Here is a 20,945-nt window from a genome sequence, read left to right on the forward strand (position 1 = left end):
TTGTGCATAAATAAAAGGACAAGGGACCAGTTTAATGAGGCAGTGCATTTGTTACTACACTGAAGTCTTATTCTGGAGGATAAGTTTGTTCTGTCCAGCTATTCCGAGTTCAGATGCGGTGCTACAAAAGGATATTGTAAATTCTGAGTCTCTGCAGAACTGGGGAGGAAGGAAATATGTGGAAAACAGTGATAACGAGAAGGGAGAGGGTGATAGAAAAAGTGATAAGAGGGGAAAGAACTTCCGTGGTACTAGAGGGACCAGCAGAGGGAAGTCAGGTATTCGAATGCACGCAGTAAACAACAAATAAATACACAGTGTGGAAGTGCTGCACCAACATGATGAGAGATTAGCATATCAGGAGAAATAATTACGTGCTGCAACGAACTATTAACACGACTGACTAACAGAAAAATAAAAAAGGACCTGCTTGCATCTGTCTACTAGCAGATATTCAGTTCAGTCACAAAAACTGGCCCGGAATACCGTAAGCTCGTATTTTGTTCACTAGGCAGCAGTGCGGAACTGTATCGAAAGAGAACCGGAAATCGAGGAACGCAGTGACGCCGTCTAACTGCCTCCCAGAGCTCGTGGATGAACAGAATAAATCTAGCTTCACAGGACTGCTCAAGTTACTTATGAAGCGGAAATTTTGGGCGTCTAACAAGGTTTTTAATACGCCTGTGTAAAAAGCATTAAATAATTGGCCAGTGACGTCAGTAACGTAGACGTCTACTTTTTTGCACCCGTCCAGCGGCTCTTATAGATGACGGGAGTGATCTGCGTCGCTTTGCAGTCAACTGGAACGCTTCGTTACTGCAGTGACGTATGATACACAGCTGACAGCTAAGCAGAACGAAAACTATAAGTTCCTGGTTACGGTAACATATGAACATTGTACAGTGTTTGTGATTTCATGCCGTATTTCATTCGAGTATTAAGCTACGGGAAGATGAGTGGCTGTACGTGCCATAATCTCTTTTACCTTCGCCTCATGATTCCTTCGGGGGATATACGATGTGTCTATGAAGTCCTCCTGTCATTTCAGATCATAACCTGCAAAATGTTACAGATAGAATATCGTGGATTGTTCTGAAACGTTTAGCAGCTCTCAAAGTTTTTTCCTCCTTTGTCCTTCCTTGCAGATTTGACTCCGAGTGCTTACAAATGGCGACTGACAAAGAGAAGGCGCAATGCGTCACGTGGTATGTAAAATCCAAATCTGTGACAACATTACAACGGAATTATGGACGCCATTGTCGGAATCCACCACCGGCAGAAACAAACATAATGAGGCGGTTCATCAACTCTTAGATGGCAGTCATTGCCAAAGACCTCCTTCGAAGTGGCTGTCCCTGTAGTCCCAGGTCGTGTTGACAGAACAAGCTGATTTTTAACGCAACCGCGAGAAGTCACTTCTGTGTGCATCACGCGAATGCAGGGAGCAAGATGAGCTATCAAAATGTTACATAAGTTGTTACGCCTTTGTGTACGAAGTGCAAATGTTCCAAGCATTGTCGCCAAACGACCGCCCTCTGCTGTATGCATTCGCGTATTCTAAGTTGGCCTCCGTAGATGCTGACAATAACTACCTCAAATCGTGCCTGTTTTCAGACGAAGCAACGTTTCACATTTCTGGACACGCGAATCGCCTCAACATTAGGATATGGGGCTTCGAAAACCAGCACAACACCGGAAACAGATCCGCGATAACCAGAAGTGTCATGTTTGATGTGGCCTAATGCACGATAGCGCGATAGGCTACTTTTTTCCTTCCAACAGAAAACCAAAATGTGAAATGTTTACCTGTACATAAAATGGCTCTAAGCACTATGGGACTTTACATCTGAGGTCATCAGTCCCCTAGACTTACAACTGCTTAAACGTAACTAACCTGAGAACATCACACACATCCATGCCCGAGGCAGGATTCGAACCCGTACGTACACTGTGACAATTATTAAACTGTACGAAATAAAATCGTAATAATTTCTGAACGGTTTCGTTAGGGCGCTCAAACTGCACCGTTGTTTGTGGGTCATGATGGGAATTACTGGCCGCGGTGGTCTAGCGGTTCTAGGTGCTCAGTCCGGAGCCGCGCGACTGCTACGGTCGCAGGTTCGAATCATGCCTCGGGCATGGATGTGTGTGATGTCCTTAGGTTAGTTAGGTTTAAGTAGTTCCAAGTTCTAGGGGACTGATGACCACAGATGTTGAGTCCCATAGTGCTCAGAGCCTGGGAATTACTATGCTTTGGTTTAGTGATGAAGCCCACTTTCATTTGGAAATGTTCAACAACAAGCTAAATAGGTGCATTTCGTGGACTGAGAATACGCATTTCGCGACCGAGAAGTCTCTGCACCCTCAACTGGTAACTGTGTGGTGTGCAAGTCCAGTCACGGAATAATCGGTGCGATGTTTCTTGATGACACTGATTCCGAAAGGTACGTGAAGGTTTTGGAAGACAATTTCATCCCCATTATCCAATGTCACCTTGATTTCGACAAGATGTGGTTCATGCAAGACGGAGCTCGACCCCATCGAAGCAGGAGAGTGTTTGATGTCATGGAGGAGCATTCTGGGGCCCGCAGTCTGGCTTTCGGGTACCCACAGGCCACTGGCATGGGCCTCGATTGGTCGCCATGTTCTCCGCATCTGAAAACATGTAACTCATTTTTGTGAGGCTATATTAAAGATAAGGTGTATAGCAATGACCGAAAACCATTTCTGAACTGAAAACAGCCATTCAGGAGGTCATCGACAGCATCCATGTTGCGATACCGCAGCGGGTCATGCAGAATTTCGCAATTCGACCGCGCAACATCGTCGCCAATGATGGCAGGCATATCAAAGAAGTCGTAACCTAAATCCGAATATTTGTAGTGCCGCTTCCTGGCAGATTAAAACTGTGTGCCCGACCGAGACTCGAACTCGGGACCTTTGCCTTTCGCGGGCAAGTGCTCTACCATCTATCAGCGCACTCTCCGCTGCAGAGTGAAAATCTCATTCTGTAAACATCCCCCAGACTGTGGCTAAGCCATGTCTCCGCTATATCCTTTCTTTCAGGAGTGCTAGTTCTGCAAGTTTCGCAGGAGAGCTTCTGTAAAGTTTGGAAGGTAGGAGACGAGATACTGGCAGAAGTAAAGCTGTGAGTACCGGGCGTGAGTCGTGCTTCGGTAGCTCAGTTGGTAGAGCACTTGCCCGCGAAAGGCAAAGGTCGCGAGTTCGAGTCTCGGTCGGGCACACAGTTTTAATCTGCCAGGAAGTTTCATATCAGCGCACACTCCGCTGCAGAGTGAAAATCTCATTCTGGATTTGTAGTGCCGTTTAGATGTTAATGTGTGCGCGCTGTAGTTTATGAAAATAAACGTAAATTAATTACATAGTTCAATAACTACATCGCAGTAATGAGAATATCTGGTCCGACTTTCGATATGACCGATAAAACAGTACGGTAACTAGATAAAAATTACTGGAACAGTCCACGGGTGTACTGCCGGTCCATACTGTCCAACGGGCACAATATTTCGGCGATCAGAATGTCGCCATCGCAGCGTCGATGTGCTTGCTACGTCCGCCCTGGTCGCCAGTTCGTACTTCTTGCTGAGGGTCTTCTTAATTTCATTCAGGAGCTCAGTTCGTCAGCGTACCTGACGATGGCGACATGTCAGATCGCAGAAATATTGTGCCCGTTGGACACAATGAACCGGCAGTATGTTCGAGCAACAAATACGCCGGGAGAAACTGAAGAATCACAGATAAAAATTACTTTAAAAACCTCGACACTTAATACTATGGCGTTCTTTCTCCTTGTTATATGCACTATCTTGGAATATCCACATTTAAAGACAGCTGTCATTCGTAACACGAATCGGAAATTCCGTGCAAGTCTTCCACTGTTTCCTAACAATAACTTTTTTTTTACAGTTTTTCCTCGGACTCCTGCACCGCTGAGGGAGCGACGCGAAGAAGCGTCTATGCCGAGACGGCGTGCTTGTGTGTTGTGGGCGGTGGCCGCGCATGCGCACAGAGGGCGCTTTGTGCTGTGAGGAGCTGCAGCTATGCCTGTAAGGACAGGGGAGGGCGCGCTGACGCCGCAGTTATGACGTCTCGCCTGCGCTCTGCGCTCGCCGCTTTGTCTGCGAGGGTCGCCGGGTTTTCCTCTGCACCTCGATGCCTCTGCCGAAAAAAACAGGAAGACCTGAAACCTATTTTGAATACTTTTATATCACAATCGCAGTTACGCTGTTGGCGGTAGGTCGCTGCAAACAGTAACAACACCTGGGAGTAAATTTCCAGAGCAATGCAACGTGAAGCAAACACATCATACTAAATTCATTCCTCCGTAGTTGCTCTACAATTACTTACAGAGCTGTGGGCACGACTACGCAGCTACTAATAACGTATATCAATTCAGTTTGTTCTACAGGGTGAAAAGTATTTAAACCGACAAACTCTGGGAGGTTGTACGAGACATCAAAACAAATATTTTTCCCTAATGTCATTTTTTCCTATGAGGATTATTTAAACCGGTGGAGGGCGTATTACGCTCTTCAGTTGTTAGATGCCGTATTACGATCTTCAACCGAGCGAGGTGGCGCAGTGGTTACACACTGGACTCGCATTCGCAAGGACGACGGTTCAATCCCGCGTCCGGCCATCCTGATTTAGGTTTTCCGTGATTTCCCTAAATCGCTCCAGGCAAATGCCGGGATGGTTCCTCTGAAAGGGCACGGCCGACTTCCTTCCCCATCCTTCCCTAATCTGATGAGACCGATGACCACGCTGTCTGGTCTCCTTCCCCAAACCAACCAACCAACCAACGATCTTCAGTGTTAGTAGGCGTATTACGCTCTTGAGTGTAGGCAACTGCTGTCCACAAGTGTGGTAGTGCATTGTCTCTGTTTACTAATGGAGCGATACACCTGGAGTGAGTACACTGATATGGTTGGTGCGTACTGCGTAGCGCACCACAACGGACGAGCTGCACAGCGGGTTTATCAACAACAATATCCTAATCGCCGTATCCCGGATCATATGACCTTTGGTGCTGTGTACGAATGTCTGCTTGAGACCGAGTCATTTAGCGGATTACCTCGACAGGGACACCGTCGCACGGTAAGAACGCTGCAATTTGAGGAAGCTGTCTTGCAGCATGTGGAGCGGGATCTTTCAATCAGCACTCGTGCAATTGCACGTAACATGGGGACGAATCTGACGAATGTAAGAACAGTCCTTCGAGAGCAATGTTACGTCCATTTCACTTACAGTGTGTCCACAACCTGGAACCAGTTGATTATCCACCCAGAGCAAAGCTCCTCTACCGGTTTAAATACTCCTCATAGGAAAAAATGACATTAGGGAAAAATATTTGTTTTGATGTCCCCTGCAACCTCCCAGAGTTTGTCGGTTTAAATACTTTTCACCCTGTATAGGACCGGGCTAACGATACTCGCGCTCGAAAGGACCCAGAATTTCCAAATAGGACTCCAATTTTCGGCAAGCTGCAGCGCTCCAGGCAGCCTGGAGAACCACCGCCTGTCTATAGATGGTGGTGCCTGGCGTGGCGCCTGCTGGAACGATCACGAGACAAATGACTCTCGCACCACCCCAAGTGCCAGCGATGTATCAGAAGTTACGAACTAGGACACATGCGAATTACAGACATTGGCTGCGAGCGGGCGTTCATTGAAATCAATGGGGAAGGGGTCCAAGGAATAGAAAAGCAACTGGAATCACTCAATAGAGGAAAGTCCACTGGACCTGACGGGATACCAATTCGATTCTACACAGAGTACGCGAAAGAACTTGCCCCCCTTCTAACAGCCGTGTACCGCAAGTCTCTAGAGGAACGGAGGGTTCCAAATGATTGGAAAAGAGCACAGGTAGTCCCAGTCTTCAAGAAGGGTCGTCGAGCAGATGCGCAAAACTATAGACCTATATCTCTGACGTCGATCTGTTGTAGAATTTTAGAACATGTTTTTTGCTCGAGTATCATGTCGTTTTTGGAAACCGAGAATCTACTATGTAGGAATCAACATGGATTCCGGAAACAGCGATCGTGTGAGACCCAACTCGCTTTATTTGTTCATGAGACCCAGAAAATATTAGATACAGGCTCCCAGGTAGATGCTATTTTTCTTGACTTCCGGAAGGCGTTCGATACAGTTCCGCACTGTCGCCTGATAAACAAAGTAAGAGCCTACGGATTATCAGACCAGCTGTGTGGCTGGATTGAAGAGTTTTTAGCAAACAGAACACAGCATGTTGTTATCAATGGAGAGACGTCTACAGACGTTAAAGTAACCTCTGGCGTGCCACAGGGGAGTGTTATGGGACCATTGCTTTTCACAATATATATAAATGACCTAGTAGATTGTGTCGGAAGTTCCATGCGGCTTTTCGCGGATGATGCTGTAGTATACAGAGAAGTTGCAGCATTAGAAAATTGTAGCGAAATGCAGGAAGATCTGCAGTGGATAGGCACTTGGTGCAGGGAGTGGCAACTGACCCTTAACATAGACAAATGTAATGTATTGCGAATACATAGAAAGAAGGATCCTTTATTGTATGATTATATGACAGCGGAACAAACACTGGTAGCAGTTACTTCTGTAAAATATCTGGAAGTATGCGTGCGGAACGATTTGAAGTGGAATGATCATATAAAATTAATTGTTGGTAAGGCGGGTACCAGGTTGAGATTCATTGGGAGAGTGCTTAGAAAATGTAGTCCATCAACAAAGGAGGTGGCTTACAAAACACTCGTTCGACCTATACTTGAGTATTGCTCATCAGTGTGGGATCCGTACCAGATCGGTCTGACGGAGGAGATAGAGAAGATCCAAAGAAGAGCGGCGCGTTTCGTCACCGGGTTATTTGGTAACCGTGATAGCGTTACGGAGATGTTTAATAAACTCAAGCGGCAGACTCTGCAAGAGAGGCGCTCTGCATCGCGGTGTAGCTTGCTCGCCAGGTTTCGAGAGTGTGCGTTTCCGGATGAGGTATCGAATATATTGCTTCCCCCTACTTATACCTCCCGAGGAGATCACGAATGTAAAATTAGAGAGATTAGAGCGCGCACGGAGGCTTTCAGACAGTCGTTCTTCCCGCGAACCATACGCGACTGGAACAGGAAAGGGAGGTAATGACAGTGGCACGTAAAGTGCCCTCCGCCACACACCGTTGGGTGGCTTGTGGAGTATAAATGTAGATGTAGATGTAGAAATTTGTGCCGGATCGAGGTTCGAACCCAGTCTCCTGCTTACTCGACAGACGCTCTGACTACTAAGCCATGCGGACACAGTGGTCATCGCAACTTCCCGGACTACCCTAGCACGCCTCCTGTCAGGTCCAAATCCCCAACTTATCCACACAATACTAATGTAGTGCCCCTTCCCCATTATCCTCATTACTCGCGGCGTTACGCCGATTCCCCTAAGAGTTCGAACATGGTGCGCATCCACTTTAAAGAGATAACTGGCCATCTTGGCCTCATAAATATAATTACGAACTAGTGGTCAACAAGCTTTGGCTTTGTTTTGAAGTTCTAAAATTTCGTAAAACCGGAGGCGAATCCTGAGGTCGAGCGGCAGAGGAAGGGTGGGTGGTGAGGGGGTGTGTGGTTATACTGTTGTAGCCCACCCTCCCTCGAGGACTACACCTGATGACTCGCTGTTGAAGTGTGTATTATAATAAATTAAGAAAACACTTTCGCTTACTCAGCAGGATTTATTGATGGTATGGTGACAGCAAATTTCTGTGAGCTCAACCCCTCCCTCCCACCACCGCATGCCCCCCACAAAAATCCTGGATTCGACTGCGTGAAACACAAGAGTGAAAATAAGTTATACAGGACTGCAACCAGTCACTTTTTTGAACAATTATGCTTTAATCCATGAACTGGTTTCGAACCTTTTCGGGTTCATCTTCAGATGGTTTCAGGAAATTACATCATTACTGCTAACATAATGCTGGGTGCTCTGTGACAAAAAGATGGATCACACTTTATTATTTCGCCATGATTATAGCTTATCTGCCGATATGGATGTAAATTTAGTTTTTTTACTTAGTACGACAGTATAGGCGGCTTTTCTCGGTTAGTGTCAATCTGTCTGCCTCCATTTTGATGTCCAGTAGTTATATCAGTTCACACGCTTCCACACAAACTATATTAATTTACACTCCGACAGCAAGACTTTTCCAGCATCCAGCATGCGCTTTGCAACTGTTGCTTGTTACTAGCCGAAAGCTATTACTTGACTGAACCCTGTCAACACTTTACTCGTTACTCGTTTCTGAGAGACTGTCATCGTTCACCAAAATTGTTCCAAACAAATACTTCAGTCCCTGCTCACGTATTGGAATAAGAAGTAGAAACATTAGGATCTTTAATCAGTTCGAAAACAAGACAGCAACATTCAGGTGAAACAAGGAAGAGAAGTGATCAAGAATTAAATGCCTTACAAATGAAGTAAATTGGGATAAAACGACTAATTGCTGTCGTGAGAATAACTTACAGCGGCAGGAACCGTCTCTGAGATAGTACCATCCGACACGTCACTAAACTGCGGGTGGATCGAAAGATCGAGCAGAAACATATTTCTCCAGATCACCGATGTTTTAACCTAATGAAACGAGACGCGTAAGGTGAAACAGATACGAATTTTTAAAAGTGGCGCAGATAAAAAAATGGCTGATCACTATGGGACTTAACTTCTGAGGTCATCAGTCCCCTAGAACTTACTACTTAAATCTAACTGACCTAAGGACATTACACACATCCATGCCCGAGGCAGGATTCGAACCTGCGACTGTAGCGGTCGCTCGGTCCCAGACTGTAGCGCCTAGAACCGCACGGCGATGACGCAGATAGATCCAAAATATTTCAAGTGCACCAACTTCCCCTTTCTACGTAATCTTATTAATGAGTGTTTATGGCATTCGAATATGGCGTTGATGGGAGGATCAGCAACTGGTACTGACTACACTGCTCTTGTTTTCTGTCTTAGTTCGCGGTTATATTTGTTAGAGGCTAGTTTCGATACAATGTTCATTTTAAAATAATCGCCTTTAGTGAAGACTGCAAACTCCGTGGTTAAAAGAAGGTTAGAAAAGTAGCTTTGTGTTCAGAGCTGGTCGCCAAGAAATTTGAGTTTCAGCACACAATTACGACAGAAAATAAAAACGGAGAAAAAGAAACACGTACGTGTTTCACCTTTCTGATAATATACCATCGATTTATTTATTCTCCTCTCGCTCCCTATGGGGCGATTGAATTAAGGAAAAGGAACACGACGAATGCTTCTATTGCGCATTAGTATCACGCCTAACGCCGTTCGCTTTATCCGTCATTTAATGTGGCTATCTTGTTAGGACGATCCAAGTTCCGTATAATATCGCATGACGAATCGCAAAGGAATATTTTACGTCTCATAAAATGAAATGTCTGTCAGCTTTGCAAGATTTACGTTTGTGCGTTTATTTATTTCCGACTCAGGCGTTCATTTCAACCGGACTTTCGGGACACTGACTGAGGAACTCCAGCTGAAACACCTTGTTTTATTTTTTTCCTCCGCAGTCGACATCGATTTCTTTTCATTTTCATCAACGATACGGGTGTCCACGTGGGTCATTAACTTCTTTAGCGAAATACACAAGTACTTTTTATTCCAGTCCAGCTCGTTTCAGACAGACAAAAAGCGGATTCTTCCACAGATGAAGTTCAGTTTGCGTTATTCTCGTCGACGGTTGTGATTTAAAACGCGGAGGGCCGGTCCACGAAACCGGAATACTTTCATCTCCTTTTTTCCCTCCGTCTTTAATATGACGGCTGAAGCCACTTTAATTGATGTTTGACAGTATATCTTACGAGGTCGCTACAAAGCAAACATGAAGTAAGTATTATAGCGGCAGAGTCCGGCTGTTTTCATCAGCATTTTTCCTGTTTTTCAGAAGGAAAAACAAATTCGGCGCACAAATTGGAAAGAGAATCAATAAACAGTCAAAAGCTTTTTTCCCCTTGAGTTTAAAGTACCGCATCTCTTTGTTGTGTGCTTATTAAGACATTACTATCAAATTAAAAGCTTTCATGGCCCGAAAAGATGATTTTTATAGTCAGAGCGCCGAAATATTTTCGCATTTAACTTTAATGAGTGCACTGTACAGAAACAATCGCTTCATTATTCTCTCCTTGTAAAAAGAGAGATATCTAGAATTACTGCGCTGTCTGGAAGTTATAATTGTGTGCTCCACGTTCCTAATTTTAGAATTACCACGGACACACACTGCGGTATAAGAACTGAGCTCTAAATATGTATTTTATATTTTAATTTAGGAGATATTCAGTGGGGCAGAACAGAAGGAACATAAAACTGAAGCAGTGGTTGGAAAAGGAGTAAAACACTGCTGCAGCCTAACCCGTATTTTATTCGCTCTGTACGTTGAGCAGACGGCAAAGGAAACCTAGGAGACATTTGGAAAGAGAATTCAAGTTCAGGAACAAGAGGTAAAAAGTTTAGCGTTCGCCGTGGATATCGTAATATTGTCGGAGACGGCAAAGGACTTAACGTGCTTGAATGGAATGGGATAATGGCTCGAAAAGAGGTTGAAGATGGACCTCCACAGTAACATAACAACACACGCAAATTCGTCTGCCATCAGCAAATTGTAATCTTCCACAGCTTCTCACTCTATTTAGATAGTTATTAGCGACCGAAAATTTAATTAACAGCCATCGGGAATTACTTAGCTGGTGATTGAGCACACAAGTGAAGGTGACCTAGGGGAGGTGAGAGCTGGAATTGTATGGCTAGTACAAATTTAAGGATCCTCTTTGGATCTTTCAATACAATGGGATAAACTGTTCATTTTAATAGATGATAGGATCGCCGTTTGTTTGTTTCTCTCTCTCTCTCTCTCTCTCTCTCTCTCTCTCTCTCTCTCCGACTTGCGGGGTCTGCTGTTGGTTAAATCGGAATTGGCATGTTAAGTTGCAGGGCTGGCCGGATGTTCTTCCTGTCGCCACCCCCGATTTCTGGCGTTCCCAAAGGAAGTGTTATAGGGCCTCTACTATCCCTTATATATATAAATGGTTTAGGAGACAATCTGAGTAGCCGTATTATGTTATTTGCAGATGAAGATGCTGTTGTCGTCTAGTAGTCATCAGAAGATGAAAACAAATTGCAAAACGATTTAGAAAAGAAACCTGTATGGTGAAAAAATTGGCAGTGAAAAGTTTGAGGTCCTCCAAATGTGTGCTAAAAGGGATCCATTAAACTTCGGTTACACGATGTATCAATCAAATCTGAAGGCCGTAAATTCAGGTAAATACCTAGGAATTGCAATTACGAGCAATTTAAATTGAGAGAACATAATAGAAAATGTTGTAGGGGAGGGTTTCCTGGCCGAACGCTTAGAATTGGTTTGGGGGGAAGAGACCAAACAGTGAGGTCATCGGTCTCATCGGATTAGGGAAGGACGGGGAAGGAAGTCGGCCGTGCCCTTTCAAAGGAACCATCCCGGCATTTGCCTGGAGTGATTTAGGGAAATCACGGAAAACCTAAATCAGCGTGGCCGGACGCGGGATTGAACCGTCGTCCTCCCGAATGCGAGTCCAGTGTGATAACCACTGCGCCACCTCGCTCGGTAACGCTTAGAAGATGCAACACATCTACTAGAGAGGCTGCCTACACTGCGCTTGTCCTTCCTCTTTTGGAGTACTGCTGCGCGGTCTGAGATCCTTTCCAGATAGGATTAAAGGAGTACATCGAGAAAGTTCAAAGAAAAGCAGCACGTTTTGTATTATCGAGAAATAGGGGAGAGTGTGTCACGGACATGTTACAGGAATTGGAGTGGATACCATCAAACCAAAGGCGTTTCTCGTTGCGGCAGGATCTCCTTACGAAATTTCAATCACCAACTTTCTCCCCCGCTTACGAAAATATTTCGTTCATGCCGACCTACTTAGGCAGAAATGATCATCATAATAAAATGAACCAAGTCAGAGCTCGCACGGAATGATATAGGTGTTTGTTTTTTTCCACGTGCTCCTCGATAGCGGAATAATAGAGAATTATTATGAAGATGGTTTGATAAAACCTCTGTCAGGCACTGTTGTGTGATTTGCAGCCACGTAGACGTACACAATAGTTTCCAAGCATGGGTGAGAAAATGTTTGCTGGGAGGGTATCTCGCGGAGATGCGCTGCCTCCTTCCGATCCTCCGCTGAGAAAACTGCGGCCTCAACAACCCTAACGTCGACGTTGACCAGGCATGCTGTGATCTCGCCCACTTTAGTAACTCGTTCCTTCTGGCTGACAAGGGAACCTCCCCATCGCACCCCCCTCAGATTTAGTTATAAGTTGGCACAGTGGATAGGCCTTGAAAAACTGAACACAGCTCAATCGAGAAAACAGGAAGAAGTTGTGCGGAACTATGAAAAAAATAAGCAAAATATACAAACTGAGTAGTCCATGCGAACATAGGCAACATCAAGGACAGTGTGGGCTCAGGAGCGCCGTGGTCCCGTGGTTAGCGTGGGCAGCTGCGGAACGAGAGGTCTTTCGTTCATGTCTTCCCTCGAGTGAAGAGTTTAATTTTTTATTTTCAGACAATTATTATCTGTCCGTCCGTCCATCTGATGCGTCCACTTTTTTGGGAGTGATAATCACATCCACAAGAAAACCTAAATCGGGCAAGGTAGAATAATCTTTTTACCCATTCGCCAAGTGGTTAGGTGGGTCGACAACAGATTCCTGTCATGTGACGCACATGTCGTCACCAGTGTCGTATAGAATATATCAGACTTGTTTTCCTGTGGAGGAATCGGTTGACCCATGACCTTGCGATCAAATGTTTTCCGTTCCCATTGGAGAGGCTCGTCCTTTCGTCTACTAATCGCACGATTTTGCAGTGCGGTCGCAAAACACAGACACTAAACTTATTACAGTGAACAGATACGTCAATGAACGAACGGACAGATCATAACTTTGCGAAAATAAAGAAAGTAAATTTTTCACTCGAGGGAAGACTTGAACCAAGGACGTCTCGTTCCGCAACTGCTCACGCTAACCACGGGACCACGGCGCTCCTGACCTCACATTACCCTTGATGTTGCATATCTTGAGCAAGGACTACTCATTTTGTATATTTTGCTTATTTTTTTCATAGTTCCACACAACTTCTTCCTGTTTTCTCGATTGATCTGTGTTCAGTTTTTCAAGGCCTATCCACTGTGCCAACTTATAACTAAATCTGAGGGGGAGGGGGGTGCTATGGGGAGGCTCCCTTGTGAGTATCCTACACCACGGTGGAGTTCCCACCGCCGCACTGGGTTCTGCGGCGTTTGCTGCTCCCGAGTGCGTTGTCTGATGGGCCATCGTGTGTTTGGAAACGGCGACTCTATAGTCTCCCGTGGCTAGGGCAGTGCCTGGAGACAAAGAGTGGGGGAGGGTGGCTTCGGCATCTCGACTGCAGTCCTGATAGGAGCCCCCGCGCCAACAGACGGCCTCGTAAAGGCGGTTTTACTGCGGCCTGATCCGTGCCGAGCCAGCTGGGGCGCCGGCCGAGGGTAAACAAACACGAGGCCACCACACGTGTGTTTGTGTCATGCAGGCGCCCGAGACACCACCACGCACTGCGTACAGTACACGGTCGAATGCGCCCGCGGGGCTGTGGGAAAACGCACCGGCTCCTCCGAGGTGTGGCACAACCTGCAGGCCACCCACAAAACACCAGAAATGCAGACTTCTTCACCTGCTATATGGAAGAGTAATACACCGGAGGCAGTTGCAACAGATACGAGGTACAATCATGTCACCCACTAAAATGTTATTAACCAGACACCTTTCAAAATGGTTCAAATGGCTCTGAGCACTATGGGACTTAACATCTATGGTCATCAGTCCCCTAGAACTTAGAACTACTTAAACCTAACTAACCTAAGGACAGCACACAACACCCAGCCATCACGAGGCAGAGAAAATCCCTGACCCCGCCGGGAAACGAACCCGGGAACCCGGGCGTGGGAAGCGAGAACGCTACCGCACGACCACGAGATGCGGGCCAGACACCTTTCACACGACGGAGTTTAATATTTTAATGCAAACATTTCACATTTTCCTATACAGTGACTATTATGTCTGTATGTAAAAGGCAATGTTCCGACTAAATAACTCACTGACTCATCAGCATCGAGCTCAAGCCGCTAAGGATAGAAACTTTAAATCTGGCGAGGATATAGAGTTTATACTGTAGGCATCGTTTAGCAAGGGATTTTTTTAGACATTCCACCCCGAAGGGGGGTGAAATAGGATATGACAGTATTTTCTGGAAAATAATATTAGGGAAATTTTGAACGCAAACCTATGAAAATCGGTATTTTGTTCCTTGGTCAGAAATAAAGAAATAAGTGTTTCAACATTTTTGGAATTTAACCCCTATGCGGTTAAACAGTGGGCGACAGTTTTTTAAATAAATAATTAAGAACTACACTCCTGGAAATGGAAAAAAGAACACATTGACACCGGTGTGTCAGACCCACCATACTTGCTCCGGACACTGCGAGAGGGCTGTACAAGCAATGATCACACGCACGGCACAGCGGACACACCAGGAACCGCGGTGTTGGCCGTCGAATGGAGCTAGCTGCGCAGCATTTGTGCACCGCCGCCGTCAGTGTCAGCCAGTTTGCCGTGGCATACGGAGCTCCATCGCAGTCTTTAACACTGGTAGCATGCCGCGACAGCGTCGACGTGAACCGTATGTGCAGTTGACGGACTTTGAGCGAGGGCGTATAGTGGGCATGCGGGAGGCCGGGTGGACGTACCGCCGAATTGCTCAACACGTGGGGCGTGAGGTCTCCACAGTACATCGATGTTGTCGCCAGTGGTCGGCGGAAGGTGCACGTGCCCGTCGACCTGGGACCGGACCGCAGCGACGCACGGATGCACGCCAAGACCGTAGGATCCTACGCAGTGCCGTAGGGGACCGCACCGCCACTGCCCAGCAAATTAGGGACACTGTTGCTCCTGGGGTGTCGGCGAGGACCATTCGCAACCGTCTCCATGAAGCTGGGCTACGGTCCCGCACACCGTTAGGCCGTCTTCCGCTCACGCCCCAACATCGTGCAGCCCGCCTCCAGTGGTGTCGCGACAGGCGTGAATGGAGGGACGAATGGAGACGTGTCGTCTTCAGCGATGAGAGTGGCTTCTGCCTTGGTGCCAATGATGGTCGTATGCGTGTTTGGCGCCGTGCAGGTGAGCGCCACAACCAGGACTGCATACGACCGAGGCACACAGGGCCAACACCCGGCATCATGGTGTGGGGAGCGATCTCCTACACTGGCCGTACACCACTGGTGATCGTCGAGGGGACACTGAATAGTGCACGGTACATCCAAACCGTCATCGAACCCATCGTTCTACCATTCCTAGACCGGCAAGGGAACTTGCTGTTCCAACAGGACAATGCACGTCCGCATGTATCCCGTGCCACCCAACGTGCTCTAGAAGGTGTAAGTCAACTACCCTGGCCAGCAAGATCTCCAGATCTGTCCCCCATTGAGCATGTTTGGGACTGGATGAAGCGTCGTCTCACGCGGTCTGCACGTCCAGCACGAACGCTGGTCCAACTGAGGCGCCAGGTGGAAATGGCATGGCAAGCCGTTCCACAGGACTACATCCAGCATCTCTACGATCGTCTCCATGGGAGAATAGCAGCCTGCATTGCTGCGAAAGGTGGATATACACTGTACTAGTGCCGACGTTGTGCATGCTCTGTTGCCTGTGTCTATGTGCCTGTGGTTCTGTCAGTGTGATCATGTGATGTATCTGACCCCAGGAATGTGTCAATAAAGTTTCCACTTCCTGGGACAATGAATTCACGGTGTTCTTATTTCAATTTCCAGGAGTGTACTAAGGCGCTTTTAAGGCTACTTCTATGAAAACTGGTATTTGACTTCTCCAATGAAAATTTAAAAACTGCGTAATTACGTGATTTTGGAAATTCAGCACGTTAAGGAAGCGAAATAGTGGATAAAAATTTTATGAAATTATCCCGTTATGAAAGACTGCTGAAAGAGAAAGAACCGGAACTCTGATTTCCCGCTTTATGCGAGCTGTCGCCGTACCAGTTCGGCTATCTGTGCACGCTTCGCGTCCAGCAGCAGGGGATGCGCTATGTAAACAAAGTACGACAGCCTGAAAATTTGAATTGGGCACGAAGCCTGCTCAGATAGCCGAAGCACTTTAGGCGACAGCTAGCATAAAGCGGGAAGTTCAGTTTCGGTTCCTGCTACCTCAGATTTTGTCCCTTAGTTGTTGAGGTCTGGTACGGGGTCCCTTCAGCCTAGTGAGGCAAAATCAGGAGTTGCTTGAACAAAGAAGCAGCGGCATCATCCGAATTCATCTGCTGGGCAACAACGGCCGGAGCGACTGGCGACATGCTAAGCACATGTCTCAGCATCATACATCGCTCCTTGTACTGCCTTTTTGGCAGCGGTCAGGTAGCTGGAATAGTCTAAGGCCTAATCGGTGAGTGATGATGATTTGTTGATTAAGTATGAGATACATTGTGTTTTGAGTCTCCTGACACATGTGAAACATGGCTCTTAGAGCGTTCGATATCTCCACTTGCCATATGTATATCCAATCGATGGTCATGGACATCGGGGCTCAACCACTCCAGAAGTGATCGCACCTGGACAGGTGCGTACACACCACGCCAACGAACGACTGCATTCGGCGGAACGTTGGTCGCCAATGTATTGCCGTTGGGCATCTCATTCGTGCCAAAAGAAGGGCTTGGGGCAAAGCGATTCGGCCATGTGAGACCACAGTCGGCTCTTAGTAAGTTGCGTAGTTGCTCCCATCTCGTTACTGCTGTGAAACAGCGTTGTAATTAAGGTTTCATCGGCCGATGTTATGAAGGAAGTAGAGGATTTAGCAGTTCGGGTGTGCATCATTTATTTTACTACAAGAAGATCATCATCATCATCATCATCATCATCATCTGAAGATGCAGAAACGAAACTGGTGAACGACCTCTCTTTTAAAAAATTTGGGAGCAGTAGGTTGGGACAAAATTTGTGTCTGACCTCAGAAGTGAATTGGAATACGGGCTATTACATAATTATTTCCCGACACAAGCTACATATTCCGAATTGATGCTGAATATTGTAGGCCTTAATATTTCCAAAGATAACACCTGTTTCACGAGAGCCGTACCTGGAGCATAAGATTATAGTCACTCCCAGTTTTGTTTGTTTCTTTTTGTCGTTCACGGCGAAAGAGTGTCAATAGAAACACAATTTTCTTTTTCACATGTAGCATTCCACTTTGTAATAACCGAGTTATTTCCCTCCAAGCTTGTAGTCTTTTGAGTTTGTTTCTGTAATCGAAGTTCGTCGGGGCTCATAAACATCCCCGTTCACGACAAAACTCTTGTCAGCCTGAATGCTCTCTCCAGTATTTTTAAAGACAATAAAAACCCACCCTCAGTGAGAGTAGGCATTGCCTGCAGGGGAAACAGCGACTGATGAAATTAAGTTTTTCAGAACAGCCACAAGTCGCATGCAGTATGTTTTATTGACCGGTTTCGCTCTTCAATTTAGCAGACACTTACTGTACTTTAAACTATGAATTCCGGCGTTTTTGATTATGCTCTTGTTAATTTAAAGATGGAAACCGGTCAATAAAACATGCTGAGGGCGACTTGTGTCTGTCCTTAAAAACTGAAATACACATAGCAAAACGCTACTGAACCAACGAACATATGACCCAGCGTCCACAGTACACGGTCGCGAGGGCAAGCAACCGCCGACTCTTTGGTGTTGACGCCAGCAGGCCGAATCGCAACCACGGCCAATCGCCTCGTTGGCTGCCATCTGCTGCTCGTACATAACAAGCAATTTTCGCTCAACGAAGCGGTTGGCTGTTGTTCGTTGGCCGTAAGTGTGACTATTAGTCCCCCAGTGCCATTGGTTCGTTTCTGCTTTTCTCGAACATCCATCTCAAACATCTCGTGTGTGTGTGTGTGTGTGTGTGTGTGTGTGTGTGTGTGTGTGTGTGTGAGAGAGAGAGAGAGAGAGAGAGAGAGAGGGAGGGAGGGGGGAGAGGAGAGAGAGAGAGAGAGAGAGAGAGAGAGAGAGAGAGAGAGACCACTGCTTGTAATAACAGCCAGCGCATAACGTCCCCCCACTCTTGGGACCACTTCAGAGTCCTTGTTTGGAACGTTGCTCTGGCCGAGCCGCCATCCGGTCGCCCACATCCGAAGGAAAATGAGATGAGGCTGAAGACCGCCGCCCAGAGAGGGCCCATCCCAATACCAATATAAGAGACCGCACCAAAACGCTTTTGCCAGTCTCCTACTCTCCCACCTTCCGAAATCCAATTACCGAGTCGCGCCAGCAGAGAAGGCGCGGGGACCCCTACCGGAAATCCGACGCGAAAACAATCGCGCATGAGATGCGTAAACTTCCCGCTGCGACGTGGGAAACGGCGGGATGGAACATCGCCTTCCATGATGGCTGCGGCGCCATTTAGATTTTTTTCATTGTGTCCACCGCAGATGGCGCCGCTACTCTTGACTGTAGTATTTGCACAACACACTGGAGGAAAAAAATACATCTTCCGTCACAAATGGTGCCTTTACCCACGATGTATCACACATTCCGAAATCTGGGGACTCACAAATGGTTCAAATGGCTCTGAGCAATATGGGACTTAACATCAGAGGTCATCAGTCCTCTAGAACTTAGAACTACTTAAACCTAACTAACCTAAGGACATCACACACATCCATGCCCGGGGCAGGATTCGAACCTGCGACCGTAGCTGTCGCGTGGTTCAAGACTGAAGCGCCTAGAACAGCTCGACCACACCGGCCGGTGGGGACTCCCATTTGCAGGTTTCTATCACTATTGGGCTGCCATTCCTATTGCATATGAAATTTTTTTTGAATGGCAATCATTTGCGGCATGGACTTGGACATAAACATCCTTTTATGTTGTTTCTCCCACTACCGAACACTTTCGGTTTGTGTCAAAGAACAGGTAATAGAAATGTCATGTGGTTCAAAAATGGTTCAAATGGCTCTGAGCACTATGGGACTCAACTGCTGAGGTCATTAGTCCCCTAGAACTTAGAACTAGTTAAACCTAACTAACCTAAGGACATCACAAACATCCATGCCCGAGGCAGGATTCGAACCTGCGACCGTAGCGGTCTTGCGGTTCCAGACTGCAGCGCCTTTAACCGCACGGCCACTCCGGCCGGCAAATGCCATGTGGCTTGGGCCTCCCGTCGGGTAGGCCATTCGCCTGGTGCAAGTCTTTCGAGTTGACGCCACTTCGGCGACTTGCGTGTCGGTGGGGATGAAATGATGACGATGATAAGGACAACAAACCACCCAGTCCCTGAGCGGAGAAAATCTCCGACCCAGCCGGGAATCGAACCCGGGCCGTTAGGTATGACATTCCGTCACGCTGACCACTCAGCTACCAGGGGCGGACTGCAGAACAGGTAGTGATGTTTTATGGCAGAACGTGACTCAAAGAAGGGATAGGTTGATAGGATGTTTACAGCGTTGTACAGGAAAGTTAACGGATTTATTCTTGACATCAAAACACTAAAGGAGTTTCCAGAATGAGATTTTCTCTCTGCAGCGGAGTGTGCGCTGATATGAAACTTCCTGGCAGATTAAAACTGTGTGCCGGGACGAGACTCGAACTCGGGACCTTCGCCTTTCGCGGACAAGTGCTCTACCAACTGAGCTACCCAAGAACGACTCACGCCCCGACCTCACAGCTTTACTTCTGCCAGTACCTGGTCTCCTACCTTCCAAACTTTACATAAGCTCTCCTGCGAACCTTTACAGAAGCTTCTGTAAAGTTTGGAAGGTAGGAGACCAGGTACTGGCAGAAGTAAAGCTGTGAGGACGGGGCGTGAGTCATGCTTAGGTAGCTCAGTTGGTAGAGCACTTGTCCGCGAAAGGCAAAGGTCCCGAGTTCGAGTCTCGGCCAGGCACACAGCTTTAATCTGCCAGGAAGTTTCACTAAAGGAGTTGATGTGAACATGGGGCCGAAATCCTTCATTGGGTAGAAATGAACAGAATTCCCTGCAGTGACTGCTGGCTATGTAATTTATCTCAAATGTGCTTTTTTAATCGGTTTCTTGTTTACAGTTGGTCATGGCATTTGTCTTGTTTTGCCTGATTACCGTTTCTTTTCTTTTAGACTAACTTCCATTAAAACGCATGACAGAGATATACCCACTGTCTGAAATAGTTTTGCCCTAGACGTTCGCTTGCGACAGACATGCTCATTTGAGAATAGAGTTGCAGGTGGTTGCAGACCGCGCTACGTACGAACTCGTGTGCTTCAACAACGGGTTCTTCGACTGAGGATGAAACTGTATTAGCTAGTGCAACGAGGAATGAGACGCACACAGCGATGACTCGTAATCCCAATACTTTTTATACCTCTTTCATATCTAAATTTCTGATATAAATAGGTATCTTCAGTTCATTTGAGTTACAATCCAACAAACTCGCGGTAGTACATCTCACCATACGATTTTACTGGTCTATGGGCAAGAGTTTCCTTCTGCCTGAACACCAACCTACATGTACTCTGCAAATCACATATCCGTGAAATATTACCATTCACGTTGGATAGAAATAATAAAGTTGTTGCAATGAATTGCCGCTTATTTGCAGGAGATTGTGCCATGTTATCGGAAAGGACGGCAAATGAAGGGATGGAGCCGGCCGAAGTGGCCGAGCGGTTCTAGGCGCTACAGTCTGGAACCGCGCAACCGCTACGGTCCCAGGGTGGAATCCTGCCTCGGGCATGGATGTGTGTGATGTCCTTAGGTTAGTTAGGTTTAAGTACTTCTAAGTCCCATAGTGCTCAGAGCCATTTGAACCATTTTTGAAGCAATGGAAGT

General features: G+C 46.7%; 1 protein-coding gene and 1 non-coding gene across 2 annotated transcripts in view; one reads left to right on the forward strand and one right to left on the reverse strand.

Annotated features, from left to right (window-relative positions):
- Positions 1 to 20,945, reverse strand: part of LOC124619964 (meteorin-like protein) — a 306,024-nt gene that overhangs the window by 45,317 nt on the left and 239,762 nt on the right. The window lies entirely within an intron of this gene.
- On the forward strand, positions 19,951 to 20,025 carry Trnas-cga. Its single transcript has one exon. It is a non-coding gene; the product is annotated as a tRNA-Ser (tRNA).

Source organism: Schistocerca americana, chromosome 6, assembly GCF_021461395.2.
Source record: "Schistocerca americana isolate TAMUIC-IGC-003095 chromosome 6, iqSchAmer2.1, whole genome shotgun sequence".
NCBI lineage: Eukaryota > Metazoa > Arthropoda > Insecta > Orthoptera > Acrididae > Schistocerca > Schistocerca americana.